The sequence below is a fragment of the Notamacropus eugenii genome, chromosome 4 (assembly GCF_028372415.1).
Source record: "Notamacropus eugenii isolate mMacEug1 chromosome 4, mMacEug1.pri_v2, whole genome shotgun sequence".
Lineage (NCBI taxonomy): Eukaryota > Metazoa > Chordata > Mammalia > Diprotodontia > Macropodidae > Notamacropus > Notamacropus eugenii.
This window is the reverse complement of record NC_092875.1, coordinates 135777304-135800321: the sequence shown is the minus strand read 5'-3', so window position 1 is coordinate 135800321 and position 23018 is coordinate 135777304.

Genomic DNA, 23018 nt, shown 5'->3' with positions numbered 1-23018 from the left:
TATTTCTTGATTTAAAGTTCCCTATAGCTCTGTAACCTCTTTATTGAAAAACAAAATATCTCTTTTCCCCCATGTATTAGTTTAGTAGTTGAGATCAACTGCAATCCTATGACAGATGCTTCCTAGGGCAGTAACCCTAGTGGATTTTCTAAATTGACTTCTCATCTCTGGAAACTGCTATATCACCTATTTTTTAGCAAACATTGGAGTGATTGAACTTTGATTCATAGCAAACAGATCCATTTTTCTTTATTTTTTAAGCTGGGAGAATTTTTTTAAAAAGGCACTGATGGGGGGGTTGCTTTTGAGCTTTTTTTTTTTCTTGTGCTTTTGATTTTGGAATCAAAGACGTTAAAACTCACTTTGTTCTGCCATGCATGCTATTAAACTGTCACTAGTCAGTTAAAAGGAAATCTCTTTGGATCTTAATTTCTCAACTGGAAAATAAATATGATGTCCTGATTTCTGAGAGTACCAGAAACACTAGAGAAATCAATCAAATGATCTTTGTGGAGGAAAAAAATAACTTGCTTATCCTTGGACAAGAGGCTAATAAATGTATAATATTTTAATCATTAAAATTATGCTTCTTGTATTTCCATTTGTCATGCCCTAGCATTATTTATGATGTTGACTTTATATTCCAATTTCTCTTCTGAACTTAAGGAGTTCCCTTAGTTAGCAAGTATACCTATTTGTTAAACTTATTAACGTGGATACTCAGTTTAAAGGGATTCATTTTGTTGATTTGAGTTTTGTTCTTAATTTTAAATTTTCTTCATTTCCTCAATATGTGTGATTTCACTGATACAGTCAATCAGTCAACAATAACACTGTGCCAGGCACTGTGCTAAGCAATCTAGATAGTAAGAAATTCAAAAGACTGTTATTGCCCTTAAGGAGCTCACAATTTAATGAGAACAACAACATGAACCACATACAAACAAGGGATATACAGGACAAATAAGAAGTAATCATGAGCAATGCTCCTATAAATAAGAGAAATTGAAAAAGGCTTCCTGTAGAAGGTTGGATTTTAGCTGGGAGCTGAAGAAAGCCAGGGAAGTCAAGAGGCAGAGATGAAGGAGAGAATTCTAAGTATGGGACCATCTTAAAGAGTTATAAAGAAAAATTCAACCCTATCACATATATTTCTATCTTTGAAATGAAAGCATACTGAATATTTTATAACAGGAGTCCATTGTTTAACACAGCGAAAACATTGTTTGAGGTTGACTTGGATAAAATCTATTCATTGTGAGGGCAGAGAGAAGATGACAGAGTAAAAGCAGGGACTTCCCTGAGCTGTTCCCCAAAGTCCTCCAAATACCTATAAAAATGATTCTAAGCAAATTCTAGAGCTACAGAATGTACAAAATGACAGAGTGAAACAAACCCCCAGTCCAAGACAATCTGGAAAGTGGACAGTAAGGGTTTTTGCATCAGGCAGGAAGCAGAATGAAGTCTGACTAGGGCAGTACCATCACAGATAGGCTGGAGCAGGCTGCAGGGGACTGAATCATTAACAGTTGTGGCAGTTTTCAGACTTCTCAACCAACAAACTCCAAAAGGACCAGTGGGAAAACTCTATGGGACATGGGTGAAAGAAGAGTACTCCTTCTGGCCAAGTTCAGCCACAGCCCCAGAGTAGTGAGGGTGGTGACTGCAGTGGTCAAAGCTGCTTCCAGAGCTCTGGGTCCACAGAAGTAGGGAATGGAATGACTTATACAAAATTCCTGAAGTCTGGGAGAGTACATGCACCTCCACTCCCCACCCCTACTGGAAGCATATTTCTACTTTGACAAAGAGTCAAAGTGTTTGGCTGAGAAGGTGAGTAAATATCATAAAAGAACTCAGACTACAGAATATTACTTTGGTGACAAGGAAGATCAGGGCATACAACCAGAGGAGGACAGCAGAGTCAAAGCTCCTACATCAAAAGCCTGCAAGAGGAATATGAATTGGATGCAGGTCATGGAGGAGCTCTAAAAGGATTTTGAAAATCAAGTAAGAAAAGTAGAGGAAAAAATGGAAAGAGAAATGAGAGTGATGCAAGAAAATCATGAAAATTGAGTCAACAGCTTGCCAAAGGAGATCCAAAAAATGTTGAAGAAAATAACACCCTAAAAAGTAGACTAACCCAAATGTCAAAAGAAGTCCAAAAAGCCAACGAAAAGAAGAATGACTTAAAAAGCAGAACTGACCAAATGGAAAAGGAGGTCCAAAAGCTCACTAAAAAAGATCATTTCTTAAAAATTAGAATGGAGGAAACGGAAGCTAATGACTTTATGAGAAACCAAGAAATTATAGAAAAGAAACAAAAGAATGAAGAAAGTAGAAGACAATGTGAAATATCTCACTGGAAAAACCACTGACCTGGAAAATAGATCCAGGAGAGATAATTTTAAAAAATTATTGAATTACCTGAAAGCCATGACAAAAAAAATTAACCTAGATATCATCTTTCAAGAATTATCAAGGAAAACTGCCATGATATTCTAGAACCAAAGGGTAAAATAAACATTGAAAGAATATAGCAATTGCCTCTAGAAAGAGATCCTAAAAGGAAAACTCCTAGGAATATTGTAGCCAAATTCCAGAGTTTCCAAGTCAAGGAGAAAAATTTGCAAGCATCTAGAAAGAAACAATTCAAGTACTGAGGAAATAAAATCAGAATAACAGAAGATTTAGCAGCTTCTGTTAGGGGATCAAAGTACTTGGAATATGATATTCCAGAGGTCAGAGGAGCTATGATTAAAACCAAGAATCACCTACCCAGCAAAACTGATTATTATAATCTTTCAGAGGAAAAAATGGATATTCAATGAAATAGAGGACTTTCTAGCATTTTAATGAAAAGACCAGAGCTGAAATAGAAAATTTGACTTTCAAATACAAGAATCAAGAGAAGCATAAAAAGGTAAACAGGAAAGAGAAATCATATGAGACTTCTTAAAGTTGAACTGTTTACATTCTTACATGGAAAGATGATATTTGTAAGTCATGAGATTTTTCTTAGTATTAAGGTAGTTGGAGATAGATAGATAGATAGATAGATAGATAGATAGATAGATAGATAGATAGATAGATAGACAGACAGATAGATAGATGGTACAAGGTGAGTGGAATATGAAGGGAAGATATCTAAAAATAAAATTAAGTGATGAGAGAGGAATATATTGGGAGGAGAAAGGGAGAGATAGAATGGAGTAAATTGTCTCACTGGTTTCACAATGAGGGAAAGGGTGGAAAGGTGAGAAAGAATGAGTGGACCTTACTCTCATCAGATTTTACTTAAGGAGGGAATAACATACATACTCAATTGGGTGTCTTACCCTACAGAAAAGTAGAGGGGAAGGGGAAAAGAGGAAATGATAAAATGGATGGCAGATTGACTGAGGAGATAGTCAGAAGCAAACTTTAGAAAAGGCAAAGAGTCAAAGGAGAAAATAGAATAATTGAAAGGTAGGATAGGATGGAAAGAAATATAGTTAGTCTCTTACAACATGACTATTATGGAGGTGTTTTGCAAAACTACACATGTATAACTTGTGTTGAATTGGTTGCCTTCTCAGTGGAGGAGAGAGAGAAGTTGGAGCTCCAAGTGTGAAAAACAAACGCTAAAAAAATGTTTTACATGCAACTGGGAAATAAGATATACAAGCAATGGAGTATAGAAATCTATCTTACACTTCAAGAAAATAAAAGGGAAAGAGATAAGAAGGGGTGATGATAAAAGGGAGGGCAGATTAGGATAAGGGATAATCAGAATGCATGCCATTTCAGGATAGGGGAGGGAAAGAAAATTTAGAACTCAAAATCTTGTGAAAATGAATATTAAAAACTAAAAATAAATAAATAAATTCAAATCTTAAAAAAAAGTCTAGTCATTCTACTTACATATTAAAGATTAAAATCTAGAAAAGAAATATGTAAACTGATTTCTGAGTTTAATGCCTCAAGCAGGAGTTCCTAGGTCTTCCAATGAGTTACCAAGTAACTCCTAACATGTGACCCCTTTCATATAAAACTTTAAAAATATATATTAAATTCGCATTCTCTCCCTAGCATTTAACACAATGCTTAGAACATTGTACTAATGTTTCCCCAATTACCATTGAATCTGATATTTTCTATGTCCTTTTTGGAAGAGACTTGGTCATAGATCCACGGTTGACTGAGGAGAGGTCATTATGTACAGGGCCCTAGCTGAGTAAGAAACAAGTTCCAAAGCAATGGAAGCAAGCACTCAGTTTAAGCCTCAAGTTCATGCTAAAGTCTGCAGTAGAATAACTATGTCAGGAATAACTGCCCCGTTCAGTCATTGAACCCACAGAAACTCCCAACATGTTAATAGTGACTGAACCTAATAGCAGTCTACTACTGAAACTTCCAACTAGGAATAAGCCAATAGAACCAAACCAGAGTCAAGAACTTATAGAACTCAGACAGGAGAGCAGCAATCAGATTTTGCCCTAGATCACCTCACTCTTGAAAGCATTGAAAGCTTGCAGGTCCACAGTCTGAGCTATGAGAGCAGCAGAAGAGCAACAGAAGACATTCCTCACCAGAAGTGTGCAGAACCCAATTCTAATATAATCCAAAGTGAAGCAGATTGGAAGAATAAGCAACAAAAAATGAATTCTACCTTAAAGAGTTATATGGCAACAAGGAAGCTCAAGACATAAACCAAGAGGAAGAGAATGACTCAAAAACATCTACAAGGAAAATATCAAGTAAAAAATATATGTAATATATATACATTACATATGTATGTGAGTATATAATACATAGAATGTACATAGTTATGATGATTGGGCAATGAATTGAATATATGAAGTAATGAGGAGATGAGGCTGACACTAAGACTGTAAGCCAGGGTATCTGAGTATGTTTTGCATTTTTGTTCATTCTGATTAATGAAATTAATAATGCTAGCTAACATTTTTATAGCATTTTAAGGAATTTACATTTAGTATCTCATTTGATTTGATCCATACAATAGTGTTATTAGGCACGTGCTATTATTCTCATTTTACAAATGAGGAAACTGAAATCAAGAGAGAATAAATGACTTGATGAGGGTCACACAGATGCAAAGAGTCTGAGGCAGGCTTCCAGTTCAGGTCTACCTGATTCCAGGTCTGGTATTATTGAATCCATATATTTAATATTAAAATTGGTTTATTGTCTATAGCTCTTTCTTATTAAAGTTCTATTGATTTGGGTTTTTTTTTTAACATTAAAACCCTTACAAATTGCTTCTGACACTGAAAGATCTTATGTAATAAAGACCTCATCTAAAAACAATATTCCAAATCTGTAATAACTCCCCAAACTCTATTTTTAAAAAAAAAAGTCTTTTTTAAGAGAAATCAATTTTTCCTCTCACCTCACTCATGCTATTAAAAAAAGAAAAACAATTCCTTGTAACAAATTTACTTACTCCAGCAAAACAAAAAAAATCCGTCAATGGCTACAAACTGACATAAATGTCTTTTTGTGGCACTCTCATCTATCATCTCTCTTTTGGGAGGTAGATGTAACAAGTTTCACCTCTGATCCTTTAGAATCATGATAGTTATTGGACTGATCATATCTCTTACAGTTTTCAAAGTTGTATTTATACTGTTATATAAATTATTCTTTTTTTCTGCTTTCATTCTTCATCATGCTGTAAAAAGTCTTCAGAACTGTTCATGTATATAATATGGATGTTATAGTATAATTGTGATTCTAGTAATTTTTATTTTCTTCTGTATCAATTCATCTTTCCACTTCTCTTTGAAAAACATATATGTCCTCATTTTTTGTAGCACAATAGATCTTCAATACATTGATGTGCAACTTATTTATGTACTCCTCAACTGAAGGGAATTTCTATAGTTTCTATTTTTTGTTATCACAAACATAGGTATGAATACTTTTGTACATAAAGTATCTTTTTCCTCTTTCTTTGATGTCTTTGGAGTATGTCTTGAAGTGATATTGCTGAATCAAAAAGCATATGCTATTTAGTAACTTTTGTGAATAATTTCAAGTTACTCTCCAGAATGAGAGTATTCATTCCTAGATCCTACAACAATTCATCAAAGTACCACTTTGCCCCACAGTCAATCCATTATTTATTATTATTCTCATCTTTACCAGTCTGATGGGATGGAGGTAGAATCTCAGAACTGCTTTAATTTGCATTTCTTTAATTAGTAGTGATTTTGAGCCTTTTTCATATGCCTATAGATAGCCTGATTTCTTCCCTTGAGAACTGCTTATTCATATCCTTAGGCCATTTATCAGTTGGGGAATGTTTCACATTTAAAGATTTGAATCAGTTCCTTATATATCTTGGAAATGAGTCCTTTATCAGAGAAACTTAATGCAAAGATTTTTCCTCCAGTTAAATGTTTTCTTTTTGATCTTTACTTTATTGGATATGTTGTTCCAAAAATTTTTTTAATTTTATGTAATCCAAATTACACATTTTGTCTTCCGTGATACTCTCTGTCCCTGGTCATGATCTTTCCTTCTATTCTTAGATCTGATCAGATAGTTTTACCAAGTTTCTTTAAATTACTATTATATAATATTTTTATAGTTAGATCACTTATTCTTTTTGGGTTTACCTTGGTAAAAAGTATGAGGTCTTAATTGCATTCTAAATTCTTCCATGTTGCCATCTAACTTTTATAGCATTTTTTGTCAAATAATAGTTGCATTTTCTTCCTATGAACCATTTTCATCATCCTTTCCTTCAAAGCAATAATCAACTGTATCCCAGTCTTATTCTTTCTCTTGAAGTCAATAGAACTAAAAAAAACCTTTCTATATAAACTCATATTAATCGACAGCCTCAGCTCATTTGTGGTTTTAGTCTTTTCAACATTATTTTTTACAGGGCTATGCTATTTTTTTGAATTATTATTCAGTAACCTGTTAGTGAAAACTAGCATAATAGAGTAAATAGATATTCCTTCCTCCCTTCTCTGATCAAGGAAAAGGCTTATTCCACCAGAGGAAGGCAATCTTGGATTTAATAGAGAATTTTAAAAAAGCTTTCTTTCTCATCTCTTTCTTCATTCAAAGAAAAGAGCTCCAACTAAGGTCAATCACAGGCTAGAAGTTTATATATTAACCATGTTGAAATCATCCATCAGCTAATTGATTTTTTTTTTTTAATGCTGCAATGAGAGCTGTAACTTCTGGCAAATATAAGTTGAATCTCTTTTATGAATTTCAAATATCTTTTGAATCATTGTGGAATATTTTGTTCATGTTCCATGGTTCCTTGGATTTAAGAGGATTCAACATTTCATCAGGTATTTTTCACTTTCCTTTATAGTGTAATATTTGTCAAGATAGCTTTATATTCACTTTGAGATTTTACTACTCATCCTTCCTTCTGGTTTTAGGAGCCTCTCAGCTGAATTATCTGATTTTGCTTTTATGCAGTTTTTTAATAGAGTTTTTCTTTTCAAACCTTTGATGTTTCAGAATTTTTTTTCATTTTCTGCCCCACCCCTCTCATTTTTTTACTCCTCTTCCCCTTTGCTGGTGTGAATATCCCTGAGGCTAGCCTTCAAGCCTATTCCCAGGAAGATTTTCTTCTTGACTTTATGTCAAGCTAAGTCAAATGCATTTATTATGATTACTCTGTGTCAAGTTCTATGCTAAAAGCTGAAAATACAAATGTAACATGGGTCATGTAATATGGAAGCAACCTGTTTTTGTAACATGTAGACACTCTGTTTCTAGAAAAAGATGTTCTGAGTTTTCTTTTATTTTTTTCTTTTATTTTTTTTTATAATTAAATTTATTTATGTAACTTTTAACATTCATTTTCACAAAATTTTGGGTTACAAATTTTCTCCCCTTTTATCCCCTCCCCCCCCAAACACCAAGAATTCTAATTGCCCCTATGACCAATCTGCTCTCTCTTCTATCATCCCTCTCTGCCCTTGTCTCCGTCTTCTCTTTTGTCCTGTAGGGCCAGATAGCTTTCTATACCCCTTTACCTGTATTTCTTATTTCATAGTGGCAAGAACATTATTCGACAGTTGATCCTAACACTTTGAGTTCCAACTTCTTTACCTCCCTCCCTCTCTACCCCTTCCCTTTGGAAGGCAAGCAATTCAATATAGGCCAAATCTGTGTAGTTTTGCAAATGAATTCCATAATAGTTGTGTTGTATAGGACTAACTATATTTCCCTCCATCCTATCCTGTCCCCCATTACTTCTATTCTCTTTTGATCCTATCCCTCCCCATGAGTGTTGACCTCGAATTGCACTCTCCTCCCCATGCCCTCCCCTCTATCATCCCCCCCACCCTGCTTGTCCCCTTATCCCCCACTTTCCTGTATTGTGAGATAGGTTTTCCTACCAAAATGAGTGTGCATTTTATTCTTTCCTTTAGTGGAATGTGATGAGAGTAGACTTCATGTTTTTCTCTCACCTCCCTTCTTTATCCCTCCACTAATGAGTCTTTTGCTTGCCTCTTTTATGAGAGATAATTTGCCCCATTCAATTTCTCCCTTTCTCCTCCCAATATATTTCTCTCTCACTGTTTGATTTCATTTTTTTTTTAAGATATGATCCCATCCTCTTCAATTCACTCTGTGCACTCTGTCTCTATGTATGTGTGTGTGTGTGTGTGTGTGTGTGAATGTGTGTGTGTAATCCCACCCAGTAACCAGATACTGAAATGTTTCAAGAGTTACAAATATTGTCTTTGCATGTAGGAATGTAAACAGTTCAACTTTAGTAAGTCCCTTATGACTTCTCTTTGCTGTTCACCTTTTCATGGTTCTCTTCATTCTTGTGTTTGAAAGTCAAATATTCTTTTCAGCTCTGGTCTTTTCATCAAGAATGCTTGAAAATCCTCTATTTTGGGGGCGGAGCCAAGATGGCGGAGTAAAAGCAACGACTCACCTAAGCTCCTGGACAAACTCCTCTGGATATCTCTGAAAGGAGAATCTGACCAAACTTTGGAGGTATGGAATCCAGTGGGTGACAGACTTTGACAGATTCGGAGCCCAGGTTAGACTGGAAGGTCCACGGGAAGGATCTGTTCTGCAGGGGTAAGCCCCCAGCGCACAGTGCAGCACGGTCAGCACAGCAGGACAGAAGGGACCTGAGAAGCCCGAGAGTGGCGGACAAAACGAGTGGAGCAGGAGACAAGCCAAACCGAGCTGGTGAGAGCCGCTGAGTGCCAGATATCAGCATAGCAGCCCTTGAAACCTTCAGCCTGAAGACTAAACTTCGGTAAGTCACCTACTTGAACTTCCGGGAGCCATGATGGCGGAGTGATCAGTAAATGCTCTCTCCTCCCCCCTGATGACTGTGAAAGATCCATAAAATATTTCCCCAGATAAATCCTGGATCAGTGGGAACAGCAGAAAGAGGCAAATAGTCTCATAACACCAGAGGCTAGAAAAATAGCAAAGGGGGATTCTTCCTACTGTGGCGGAGGCAATCTGGAAGGACAGATGACCCAGCACAGAGAAAATTCGCACTGAGACCCAGGCAAGCCTCAGCGCCAGGACACAAGCCCAAGGAGGGGCGGGAACATGCATTAGCATCTAGGCGTGCCCCAGCCGTTCAGGGGAAAAGGGAAGACAATAGGGAAGCTGGGGTCACCATCCCCTGACCTTGCCTTTGCCTCAGGTCAGCTGAGGAGATCTCCTGAGACCAGACCACCCCTCCCACACACCTAACAAGCTAATCCCAGGGTTGATTTGGGAAACAAAAAACAAAAACCTGCTTTTAGCCTCGACACACATCAGCTCAACACAAAGATCTGTACCTTCTGACTGAAAGAACCAAAAGCTACAACACTCAGCCAACATCATGAATCAGAAAAAGCAGACGAAAAGTGAAAAAACCGTAGAATCTTTCTATGGGGATAACGACCAAAATACAAACACCAAAGAAGTCAGATCTGAGACTGTACTTCCATCTGAAACCTCAGAAGGGACTATGAATTTCTCACAAGCTCAACTAGATTATCTGGAACAGCTGAAGAAGGAAATAAAAGAAAAACTGGCCAATGATTTTAAAATTATAAAAAAAGAATTCACTGATGAGAACATTACTCTGAAAAGGAAAATTGAACAAATGGAAAAGAAAGTTCAAAAATTAACTGGAGAGAATAATTCCCTAAAAGGAAGAGTTAATCAAATGGAAAAGGAAACCCAAAACCTAATTGGGAAAATTGATCAAATGGAAAAGGAAACACAAAACTTAACTGGGAAAATTGGTTGAATGGAAAAAGAAGTACAAAAATTAAATGGAGAAAATAGCTCCTTAAAGTGAAAAATTGGTCAGATGGAAAAGGAGATGCAAAAGTTAACTGAAGAAAACAATACGATGAAGATTAGAATTGGGCAAGTAGAAACTAATGACTCAATGAGACAACAAGAATCAGTCAAACAAAATCTAAAGAATGAAAAGATAGAAGAAAATGTAAAATATTTAATTGGAAAAACAACTGACCTGGAAAATAGATCCAGGAGAGAAAATTTAAGAATTATTGGTCTGCCAGAAACCCATGATGAAGAAAAGAGTCTGGACAATATATTCCAGGAAATCATCAAGGAAAACTGCCCAGAAGTACTAGACCCAGAGGGCAAACTAGTCATCGAAAGAATCCACCGTTCCCCTCCCGAAAGTGATCCCAACTCAAAATCCCAAGAAATATCGTTGCCAAATTCCAGAGCTATCAAGTGAAGGAGAAAATACTACAAGCAGCCAGAAAGAAACAATTCAAATATGAAGGACATACAGTCAGGATCACACAAGACCTTGCAGCTTCTACATTAAAAGATCGAAAGAATTGGAACCCAATATTCCGTAAGGCAAAGGAGTTGGGACTTCAACCAAGGATCAACTACCCAGCAAAGTTCAGCATAACATTTCAGGCAAGGAGAAAGTCATTCAACAAAATAAGGGATTTCCAGAGCTTCCTGACCAAAACACCAGAACTCAATAGACAATTTGATCTTCAAATGCAGGTCTCCAGAGAATCATAAAAAGGTAAAAGGGGGGAAAAAACAAAAACAAAAACTTGCTACTCAATTAGGGCAAACTGTTTACCTCCCTATAAGGGAAGATGATACCTGTTAATGTTGAGAACTGTGCAGCTATTATGATAAAAGGGATATATGTAGAGGGAACGGGTATAAAGTAAATGAAGTCATGTCAAAAATATGATTTAAGTATGAGAAGGAATTGTAATAGGAGGTATGAAAAGGGGGAAGCAGAAAATGGCAAATTATATCACAGGAAGAAGTACAAAACTATAGTAGAGGGAAGGAGGGGAGGGAGATGAGCATTGTTTGAGAGGTACTCTCATCTGATTTGTTTAAAGAAGGGAACAATAATCTTAAGTAGATAATCCTAACTAGCTCTATAGGTATTAGGAGGGGAAGGTGGAAGAAGGGGGAGGGTGGCTAAAAGGGAGTAAAGAAGCAATAAGAGTAAAGGGGAGTAAAAGGGAGGCGGGCTAAAAGAAGGAGGGGAAGGCTGCAGGAGGAGGGGGAGAAAAGTGAATACTTTTGTGGAGGGGAAGGGAGATGGGAGAGCTAAAAGCACAAATGGTGAGAAAGAGGTTGGAGGGAAATACACAGATTGTAATCATAACTGTGAATGTGAATGGAATGAACTCTCCCATAAAACAGAGACGGATAGCAGAATGGATTAAAAGCCATAATCCAACAATATGCTGCTTACAAGAAACACATTTGAAACGGGGGGATACACATAGGATAAAGGTCAAAGGATGGAGCAGAATATATTGTGCTTCAGCTCATGTAAGAAAGGCAGGAGTAGCAATCCTAATCTCAGACAAAGCAAAAGCAGAAATAGATCTAATCAAAAGGGATAAGGATGGAAACTATATCCTGCTAAAAGGCACCATAGACAATGAAGCAATATCATTACTAAACATGTATGCTCCAAGTGGTATAGCATCCAGATTCTTAGAGGAGAGGTTGGGGGAGTTGAAGGAAGAAATTGATAGCAAAACTATGCTAGTGGGGGACCTCAACCTCTCCCTCTCTGAACTCGATAAATGTAACCTCAAAATAAACAAGAAAGAGGTTAAGGAGGTAAATAAAACTCTGGATAAGGTAGATATGATAGATCTTTGGAGAAAATTAAATGGGAATAGAAAGGAATATACCTTTTTCTCAGCGGTACATGGAACATTTACAAAAATTGACCATATACTAGGACATAAAAATCTCACAATCCAGTGCAGAAAGGTAGAGATAATCAATGCATCCTTTCCGGATCATAATGCATTAAAAATTACATGTAATAAAAGGCCATGGAAAGAGAAACCAAAAATCAATTGGAAACTAAATAATCTAATTCTAAAGAAGGGTTGGGTTAAAGAAGAAATCATAGAAACAATCAATAATTTCATTCAAGAGAATGACAATAGTGAGACAACATACCAAAACTTATGGGATACTGCAAAAGCAGTTATTAGGGGAAGTTTTATATCTTTGAATGCTTACATAAATAAAATACAGAAAGAGGAGATCAATGACTTAGGCTTGCAGTTGAAAAAGCTAGAAAAAGAACAAATTGAAAATCCCCAAGTAAATACCAAATTAGAAATACTGAAAACCAAAGGAGAGATTAATAAAATTGAAATTAAGAAAACTATTGAATTAATAAATAAAACCAATAGTTGGTTTTATGAAAAAACTAATAAAATTGATAAACCTTTGGTCAATCTGATTAAAAAAAAAAAGAAGAAAACCAAATTACTAATATTAAAAATGAAAGGGGTGAACTCACCTCCAATGAGGAGGAAATTAAAACAATAATTAGAAACTACTTTGCCCAACTTTATGCCCACAGATTCGATAATCTAAACGAGATGGATGAATATTTTAAAAAATACAAATTGCCCAGATTAACAGAAGAGGAAGTTGAATACTTAAACAACCCCATCTCAGAAAAAGAAATTGAACAAGCCATCAATGAACTCCCTAGGAAAAAATCTCCAGGGCCAGATGGATTCACAAGTGAATTCTATCAAACATTTAAAGAACAGTTAATTCCAATACTATATAGACTATTTTTGAAAATTGGGGAAGGAGTCCTCCCAAATTCTTTCTATGATACAAATATGGTTTTGATACCCAAACCAGGAAGAGACAAAACAGAGAAAGAAAATTATAGACCAATTTCCCTAATGAATATAGATGCAAAAATTTTAAACAAGATTTTAGCAAAACGAATACAGCGTCTTATCATGAGATTAATACATTATGATCTGGTAGGATTCATACCAGGATTACAGGGCTGGTTCAATATTAGGAAAACTATTAGCATTATTGATCACATCAACAACAAAGCTAACAAAAACCACATGATTATCTCAATAGATGCAGAAAAAGCTTTTCACAAAATACAACACCCATTCCTACTAAAAACACTGGGGAATGTAGGAATAAAGAGAACTTTCCATAAAATAATAAGCAGTATCTATCTAAAACTTTCAACAAGCATTATATGCAATGGGGATAAGCTAGATGCATTCCCAATAAGATCAGGGGTGAAACAAGGTTGTCCATTATCACCACTATTATTCAATATGGTACTAGAAATGTTAGCTGTAGCAATTAGACAAGATAAAGATATTGAAGGAATAAGAATAGTCAAAGAAGAAACTAAGTTATCACTCTTTGCAGATGATATGATGATTTACCTAGAGAATCCCAGAGATTCAAGTAAAAAATTACTTGAATTAATAAACAACTTTGGCAAAGTTGCAGGTTACAAAATAAACCCACACAAATCTTCTGCGTTCCTATATATTAGCAACAAAGTCCAATAGCAAGAGATAGAAAGAGAAATCTCATTTAAAGGTAGGGTAGACAGTATAAAATACTTAGGAGTCTACCTGCCAAAACAAACCCAGGGATTATATGAACACAATTACAAGACGCTTTTTGCACAAATAAAGTCAGATTTAAGTAAGTGGAAAAACATTAGTTGCTCATGGATAGGCCGTGCTAATATAATAAAAATGACAATTCTACCCAAATTAATATACTTATTTAGTGCCATACCAGTTAAACTATCAGACAATTATTTTCTAGAGCTGGATAAAATAATATCAAAATTCATTTGGAAAAACAAAAGGTCCAGAATATCAAAGGGACTAATGAAAAGAAATGCTTGGGATGGTGGCCTAGCACTACCAGACCTCAAACTGTACTATAAAGCAGCAATTATCAAAACCACTTGGTATTGGCTAAGAAACAGAGAGGTAGACAAGTGGAATAGCCTTGGCACTCAAGATGCAGTGGGCAAGGAATATAGCAACCTTCTGTTTGATAAACCCAAGGACCCCAGCTTCTGGGATAAGAACTCATAGTTTGACAAAAATTGCTGGGAAAACTGGATAACAGTGTGGAGGAAATTAGGCATAGACCCATACCTGACACCGTACACAAGAATAAAGTCCAAATGGGTACATGATTTAGGTATAAAGATTGATACCATGAATAAACTGGAGAAGCAAGGAATAGTGTATTTATCAGATCTATGGAGAAGGGAAGAATTATTTACTAAAGGAGAGATAGAAAGCATTCTGAAATGCAAAATGGATGACTTTGATTACATTAAACTGAGAAGTTTTTGCACAACCAAACCCAATGCAACCAAAATCCGGAGGGATGTAGTAAATTGGGAAAGAATTTTTGCAGCTAAGCTCGGGGATAAAGGCCTCATTTCTAGAATATATAGAGAATTGACTCATATGTATAATCATACAAGTCATTTCCCAACTGACAAATGGTCAAAGGATATGAACAGACAATTTTCAGAGGAAGAAATTAAAGATGTCTATAATCATATGAAAAAATGCTCTAAATCAGTATTGATTAGAGAGATGCAAATCAAAACAACTCTGAGGTACCACATCACACCTATAAGATTGGGAAACATGACAGAACAAGAAAATGATAAATGCTGGAGAGGATATGGGAGAGTTGGAACACTAATTCATTGTTGGTGGAGCTGCGAGTGCATCCAACCATTCTGGAGAGCAATTTCGAACTATGCCCAAAGGGCTACAAAAATGTGCATACCCTTTGACCCAGCAATTTCGCTACTAGGACTATATCCCCAAGAGATCATAAAAATGGGAAAGGGTCCCACATGTACAAAAATATTTATAGCAGCACTCTATGTAGTTGCCAAAAACTGGAAGTCAAGGGGATGTCCATCAATTGGGGAATGGCTGAATAAATTATGGTATATGAATGTAATGGAGTCCTATTGTGCCATAAGAAATGATGAACAAGAAGACTTCAGAGAGGCCTGGAAGAACTTATATGACCTGATGCTGAGTAAAAGGAGCAGAACCAGGAGAACTTTGTGCACAGCAATGACCGCAGTGTGCGAGAGTTTTTTCTGGTAGAATTGGAATTTTGTAATAACGCAAAAACTTCCAAAAAAAAAAATCCCAAAGGTGGTTCTCAAGGCAAAATGCCTTCCACACTCAGAGAAAGAAATATGGAAGTCATTCACAAAATGTAGCAGATCATGTTTGTGTATGTGTATGTGTTTGTGTATCATGTTTTGATTTGTTATATGATTTCTTTCATTTATTTTAGTCTGACTACATAGCATGACTATAGTGAAAATATACTCAATAGGAAAGTATATGTAGAACCTATACAGAATTGTATGCAGTCGTGGGGAGGGAGGGGGGTAGTGGAGGGTAGGTTTAGGGGGATAAAATCTCATTTGTATGGCAGTGATTGTTAAACATTAAAAAATAATAATAAAAAATATATATATAAAAAAAAAGAAAATCCTCTATTTCATTGAAAGACCAATTTTCCCCTGAAGTATTATACTCAGTTTTGCTGGGTAGGTGTTTCTTGGTTTTAGTCCTAGTTCCTTTTACTTCTGGAATATCCTATTCCTTGCCCTTCAATCCCTTAATTTAGAGGCTGCTAGATCTTGTGTTATCCTGATTGTATTTCCACAATACTTGAATTGTTTCTTTCTAGCTGCTTGCAATATTTTCTCCTTGACCTGGGAACTCTGGAATTTGGCCACAATGCTCCTAGGAGTTTCTCTTTTTGGATCTCTTTCAGGAGGTGTTCTGTGGATTCCTTGAATATTTATTTTGCCCTCTGGTTCTAGAATCTCAGGGCAGTTTTCCTTGATAATTTCATGAAAGATGATGTCTAGGCTCTTCTTTTGATCATGGCTTTCAGGTAGTCCCAAAACTTTTAAATTGTCTCTCCTGGATCTATTTTCCAGGTCAGTTGTTTTTCCAATGAGATATTTCACATTATCTTCCATTTTTCCTTTCTTTTGGTTTTGTATTGTGATATCTTGCTTTCTCACAAAGTCCTTAGCCTCCATCTGTGCCATTCTAATTTTGAAAGAACTATTTTCTTCAGTGAGCTTTTGAATCTCCTTTTCCATTTGGCTAATTCTGCTTTTGAAAGCATTCTTTTCCTCATTGACTTTTTGAACCTCTTTTGCCAATTGAGTTAGGCTAGTTTTCAAGGTGTTACTTTCTTCAACATTTTTTTTGCATCTCCTTTAGCAGGGAGCTGATCTGCTGTTCATGCTTTGACTTCATGTCTCTCATTTCTCTTCTCAGCTTTTCCTCTACCTCTCTAACTTGATTTTCAAAATTCTTTTTGAGCTCTTCCATGGCCTGAGCCCATTGGGTGGGCTGGGACACAGAAGCCTTGATTTCTGTGTCTTTGCCTGATGATAAGCATTGTTCTTCCTCATCAGAAAGGAAGGGAGAAAATGCCTGTTCACCAAGAAAGTAACCTTCTATAGTCTTATTTCTTTTCCCTTTTCTGGGCATTTTCCCAGCCAGTGACTTGACCTCTGAATATTCTCCTCACACCCACCTCGCCTCCTGATCCTCCCAGTCAGCGTTTGGGGTCTGAGATTCAAATGCTGCTTCCAGTCTTAGGGCTTTTGGTGGGGGCAGGGCTGCTATTCAGTATGAGATTAAGTTCAGGTGCTGAGGTCTGGGCAGGGCCGCCTCTCAGGCTCAGTTCCCTCAGGGGGTTTATGCACAGACCTTCCACAATGGATTCAGGCTCCCGCCCACTTGGGGAGCCCTGGTCTGCAACCGCCTCTCAGTTTCTACTTCCCAGGGGGGGCCTGAATTATGGGGGCACCCTACTCCCCCCTCGACCCGCCAAAGAGACTCTCTCACCGATCCCCGTCACCTGTGGGTGAAGGGACTTGTGTGGCCACTGGAGATCCCATCCCTGAAGCCTGCTCGGATCTGTTTCTCTCGGTGGTGGCCGCGGCCTCAGCAGGTCTGAGCTGGGCTCTGTGTCTACAGCGCGACGGATCTTTTGCGAGAGGTTTGCAGGTCCCTCTGTGGGTGGAGGGACCCCAGTGGCCGCTGGAGGTCCCGTCCTTGAAGCCTGCTCGGATCTTTTCCTCTCAGTGCCGCTGCCGCGGCAGGGCTGCACTCAGCTCCCAGTCCCGGTGCCCAGTTCGCAGCGCGAAGGACCCCCCACGAGAGGTTTGCAGGTCTCTCCGGAACAGAAATCTCCCTCGCTCCAATGTTCTGTGGCCTCTGGGTGCAGAATTCGCCGCGAGTTACTTCCCTGTAGCCGTTCTATGGGTTGTGGGTTCGGAGCTATGTGTATGTGCGTCTTTCTACTCCGCCATCTTGGCTCCGCCCCCTGAGTTTTCTTATCACATGACTAGAAGTAGACTCTTTTGAATGACTGTATAAATAGAATATTGTACTGCATTTTTTTAAACTGCCAGACTAAGGACACTGCCTATTTCCACAGCTTCTAGAGAAGATGAAGATCATGTTCACCTATAGTGCAGCATCATGAACTGACTGGAGGGAAGTACCACCTTCCCTGTATCTCCCTTTTATCATATTTCCTCAAAAAACAGGCTTAGAATTGAAGTTTTCCTTCTGATTGTTCTGTCTTACTCATCTTTCTCACTTCTGTGCACAAGCAGCAGAATTCCCAGTGGATTTGGAAACTCAGTCTATGTTGACCTTGGATATAGGTTTCTAGCCCAGATGTGTTACCATTCAGCCCAAAAGGAAAACTCTAAGAAATTAGGGTGTCTGGGACTCAAAGACCAAAGGTTGGGGTTTGGAGTTGAAGTTTCATGGTGCTTTATAGGAACAGACTCAAGCTATGTATCTAATGCCCTTCCCCTCAAAGAACAGGATAATGTACCAAGTGTTGGAGGGATGTTTACATTTTATTATTGCTATATCTTTGAACTAAATGTTTAAAAGAACTTATCTGATAGTTAAGTGGATAAAAGGTGCTCAAGTTTTGGGTATCCCTAGAATAGGGAAACATTATAACCGGAGGCTGGAGCTAATGGCAAAAAATGTAGATGTTCCAACAGACCTTAAAGTTATTGAAGAACTCTGGGAGAGGGCAGATATGCAACATACTTGACAGTAAAGTACTAGGGTAGTTGTAACACAAAGTTACTAGTAAGCTCATTTTCCTTAATTCCCTTAATTCTTTAACCTTCTTAATCATTTTTATAATGTGAATTTGTTGCTATTATTAGAATATGAACTACTTAAAGGTAGGGACTATTTTTTTTTTTTTGCCTTACCTTGTATCTCCATTACTTAGCAAAATACTGGAACATAAGTATACATAAGTATAAGTACATATTGGTACAAGTGTTTAATAAACACTTTTTGATTAATCGATTAGAGCTGTATTTGGCTGTGTAGTTGACCTTAGTAGCTACCTCCTACACTTACCAAATATTATTTCATTCATTCATCCATTTAATTAGTTTTACGTTTTTATTTCTTTTCATTTTCACATGCATTTGTTAGGAATCCAGTTACCTGTTGTAATAGTAAGGACCCTGACATACACAAGAGGGTCTGTTATCATGGGTACTTAGATCTGCATTTCTAAAAAAGAAAGGAATTTTTGAGGGGTCAATAATCACTTTAATCCAGCACATATGTCATTCACTTAGTTCAGGGGAAAAACTCAGCATTCTGAATTTCAAAGAAAATACAGAGAAATCAAAATCAACAAATAAGGCTTCCTTCCATCTATCTGATGGATCAACAGACAGATCAAACTGTCTGACCATACATATATAGTTACAGAGAGCATCAACATCTGGATTTTCAAAGCTGAGACAATCCTTAAGGGCTGCCCAGAGTCTGCTCTGGTCAGATAAACATTTCCAATGAGCAAGCCCCAAAGTAAAATCTCACCTCAGAGTCTTTGTACACTTTTCTTAGCCAGAGGTCATCAAAACCCTTGAGAACCAGTGCCTCATTAACAAAAGGTAAGGGTCTTCCTAGAAATCTTTCCATGCCAATTAATGGGTGGGGAAGTTCTTTAATCACATTATTCAATCAGAGGCAATTGATTATGCTGAAACAAAAAAAAAAAATGCATTATCAATACACCTTCTGGTAGAAGCAAATGTTTGTTGAGTTCTACTTTGTTCTTTGCCACTTCATACAGGCCTGTCCATATTTCTTTCAATGCTTTATGTTCACATTTTTCTTATAGTACTATCTTACTCTATTCTATTTCTTAACCATATTTTTAAAATTTTTATAATAATTTTATTTAGTCATTCCCCTAAAAACTTGCCAGAAAGTAATAGAATTCTTTTTCCTTAAAACAAAATCAAATACAACTGAGTCATAGTGAATTCTGTCATCTTTTATTAAATTTGTTAATTTTTAGGGAGTTAAATGAAATCAAAGTTTTATTTTCCTTTTTGCATCTTCATTTCTCTGATTGTTACAAATTTGGAAAATTGTTTTTATGTAATAGCTGATTGTAGATGTTTCTTCTTTTGAAACTTCCTGCTCTTTTCCTGTGACTAATTATCAGTTTAAGTATAGCTTTTACTCTGATGAATTTGAGTCATCTCCTTCTAAATTTTAGTTCCTAGTGTTCTATTAGAAAATATTGACACAAAGATTTTTCTCCAGTTTTTTTCCCTTTAAAATTTGTTGATATAATAGGTTTTTAAAAAAAAAAAGTTTTTTATTTTTACATAATCATTTTTGTCTATTTTCTATTTCTATTTTATTGTTTTTTATCTATTTTATTGTTAGGTAGGTTGGTGGAACAGTGTGTATGTAGAGTGCTGGGCCTGGAGTCAGGAAAATCTTCAGCCCCAGACACTTGTAAACTTAAAGCATCATAAAAATGTCAGCTGTTATTTTCATTAGAGAGTATTGTCACCACTACATTAACTATGCTCAACTATAATCTCTCAGTCTTATCCTCCGTCTTTTGTATATAGTATTATGAATTTGTTAGGTAAATTACTTGGCCAAGTCAAAGGTCATAGGGTCAGTGGGTGTGTTAGAGAAGGAACTTGAACCCCCTAAGGTTCTTGACTCTGAAACTGGTTGTCTGTTCCCTACATTAATGCCTCTCAAGTAAAAAAATATGTATTAATATTATTTAATGTGCTCATTGTTTACTTATTATTGAACTAACTTTTTATGCATGGTTAATTGTAACAGACACTTCTGTATCATATTTTATTTAGTATTTTTACACAGATATGTATTGATGATATGAATATTCCTCTCATTCTGCCTTGTGCTTTCCTCATTTAGGAATTCACACTAGATTTCCAGATCATAGGAAAAAATCGGTAAACTGCTATCTTTGTGTATTTTGGGAAAGTATATATAATGCCAGAGTTATATTTTGAGTGTTTGATGGAAATATAAGATTAGAGGAGAAAAGAGCCATCAAATTTAACCTTCTCACTTTACAGTGAGGGAACTGAGTCTCAGAGACATTACTTCACTTGCCAGAAATTAAATAAGTAGAGAATAAAAAAGCTTAAATTTTAATATATTGCATGCTTTGAGGACTGACTCCTCATTGACTACTCTTCATTAATAATAGCTAACGTTTATACAGTACTTACATAAGCCAGTCATATAAAGCTAAGTACTTTACTACTATTATCTCATTTCATACTTACAATAACCTTGGGAAGTAGGTACTATTATTGTCTCCATTTTACAGAGGAGGGAACTGAGGCAGACAGCGTTGAAGTAACTTGCCCAGGGTCACATAGCTAGTAAGTGTCTCAGACTGGACTTTAATTCTGATTTCTTTACTATATCCTTGGTGCTCTATACTCTGCACTACTTAGCTGGGAAAAAAAGTGCTAACTGCTGTATATGTATGAAAGAATTCTTGAGTTCCTGTGAAGATTCAAACTAGCATTTAGCAAGCCTAGATTGAAGATTATGATGAGATTTTATTTGCAAGTTATTGGAAGAAATACATTACATGACATGAATACTGTCCTTTTTATTTTGCTAATAAAGCAAAAAGTATACATTACTCAATTGACCTATGATCGTACTGATATGGGTGCTGTTTTCAGTGGTATAGATGATGGTGCACTAGTTTCCTATCTATGCCAATCTCATCCATGACCTCCCTGGAATATTCCTCAGGGGCAATTTCAAAATGTTAGAGGCTTTATTCACATTTTCTCAGCATTATGTACATACTCATGGAACACATAGACTCCATCTATAATTTCTCCCTCTTGATACGGGGCCAGCACTTTTTTTTTTCTGGTCACGAATTTCCCCGATGATATGTTTATTTTTTTTTTCCCATATGGGCATAATTTCTCCTTTGTAATGCCCTATAGCTTCTCATTCCTACCATCCACCTGATTATTGTTCTTCAAGTGATTCCCATTTTCCGTGCTAGAGGATTGCTAAAAATAGCATTGATAAAATTTGGAGTCTGCATTTTCTTATTCATTTTTTCTATTTAAATGATTAACTTTTAGGTGAGATGTGCCAAGAAAACAAGCCCCAGAAAAAAAAAATGAGTGCATTTTATATATATTTTTTTAATCTGAAAAATAGGAAGATCTGGGGAGTAACTTTAAAACAACTGTCAGTGGAGTCCAACAATAATGCCAGATACATAGGGAAGATTTTATATGACTAAGAAAAAAACTTTTCTTTTGCTGAGTATAGCACTCTGAAAGTTCACATGGAAGGAAAAAAATGTGGCTCTTATAAGAAAATTAAGTGTTTAGTGAATTAAAATTAGCATTGTTCAACTTGACTGTGTAGAATACTAAAAATGAATAATAATTCTTCCTTTTCCTCAGAAATATCTCCAGATGGCAGTGTTAAAGAGGATTTCTCTAAGGCAACTGGACATTTTTAACCCTAATTTGAATTTTGTTGTTAAAACTACATGTGGTTTGTAAACTTTAACCCAAGCCTCCAAACATTAAACAGCACAATAGAGTGCATTTACCTATGCAAATACATCTGCGTATTACATACAAATGCATGCACACACACAAATTAAAATGCATTTAAATCTACGAAGATGATGAGGCCACAGTCAAACCTCCAACTAGATTTTAAGTTCCTGGGGGCAGGGTAAATTTCTAATGCTTCTTTGGTTCTCCTTTAATAGCTAGCACTATGCAGTAATAAGTGCTGAAAGTAGGTCTGTTGCTGTTTTAATGTATTAAAAGACATTGGGACATTGGACTACAGGAAACTGAATGACTTCTCCCTCTCTCCCAAAAAAAATGTTTTTCTGAGATAGTGTTTTATTTTGTTTTGTTTGATGGGAGGACTGGTGACTTCATTTTTGTTGTGTCCTTTCAGTCATGTCCAACCCTCTGTGACCCCATTTGGGGCTTTCTTGGCAAAGAGACTGTTTGCCCTTTCTCTCTCCAACTCATTTTTCAGATGAGGAAACTGAAGCAAATAGGTTTAAGTGACTATCCCAGGGTCATACTATTAGTGTCTGAGATGGGATTTGAATTCAAGTCCTCCTAACTCCGGGGCAGATGCTTCAGGGAGGAACGTCAATTTATTGATGCAGATTAGCACTTGGACATCAATTTAGGGTCTCAAAAGAGTTGCCTTAGGCACTGTTCAGCAATGAAAGTAGAAGAAAGGACACTTAGTTCAAGTTCTGATTTTTCCACATTCTAGCTGTAACACCTTGGG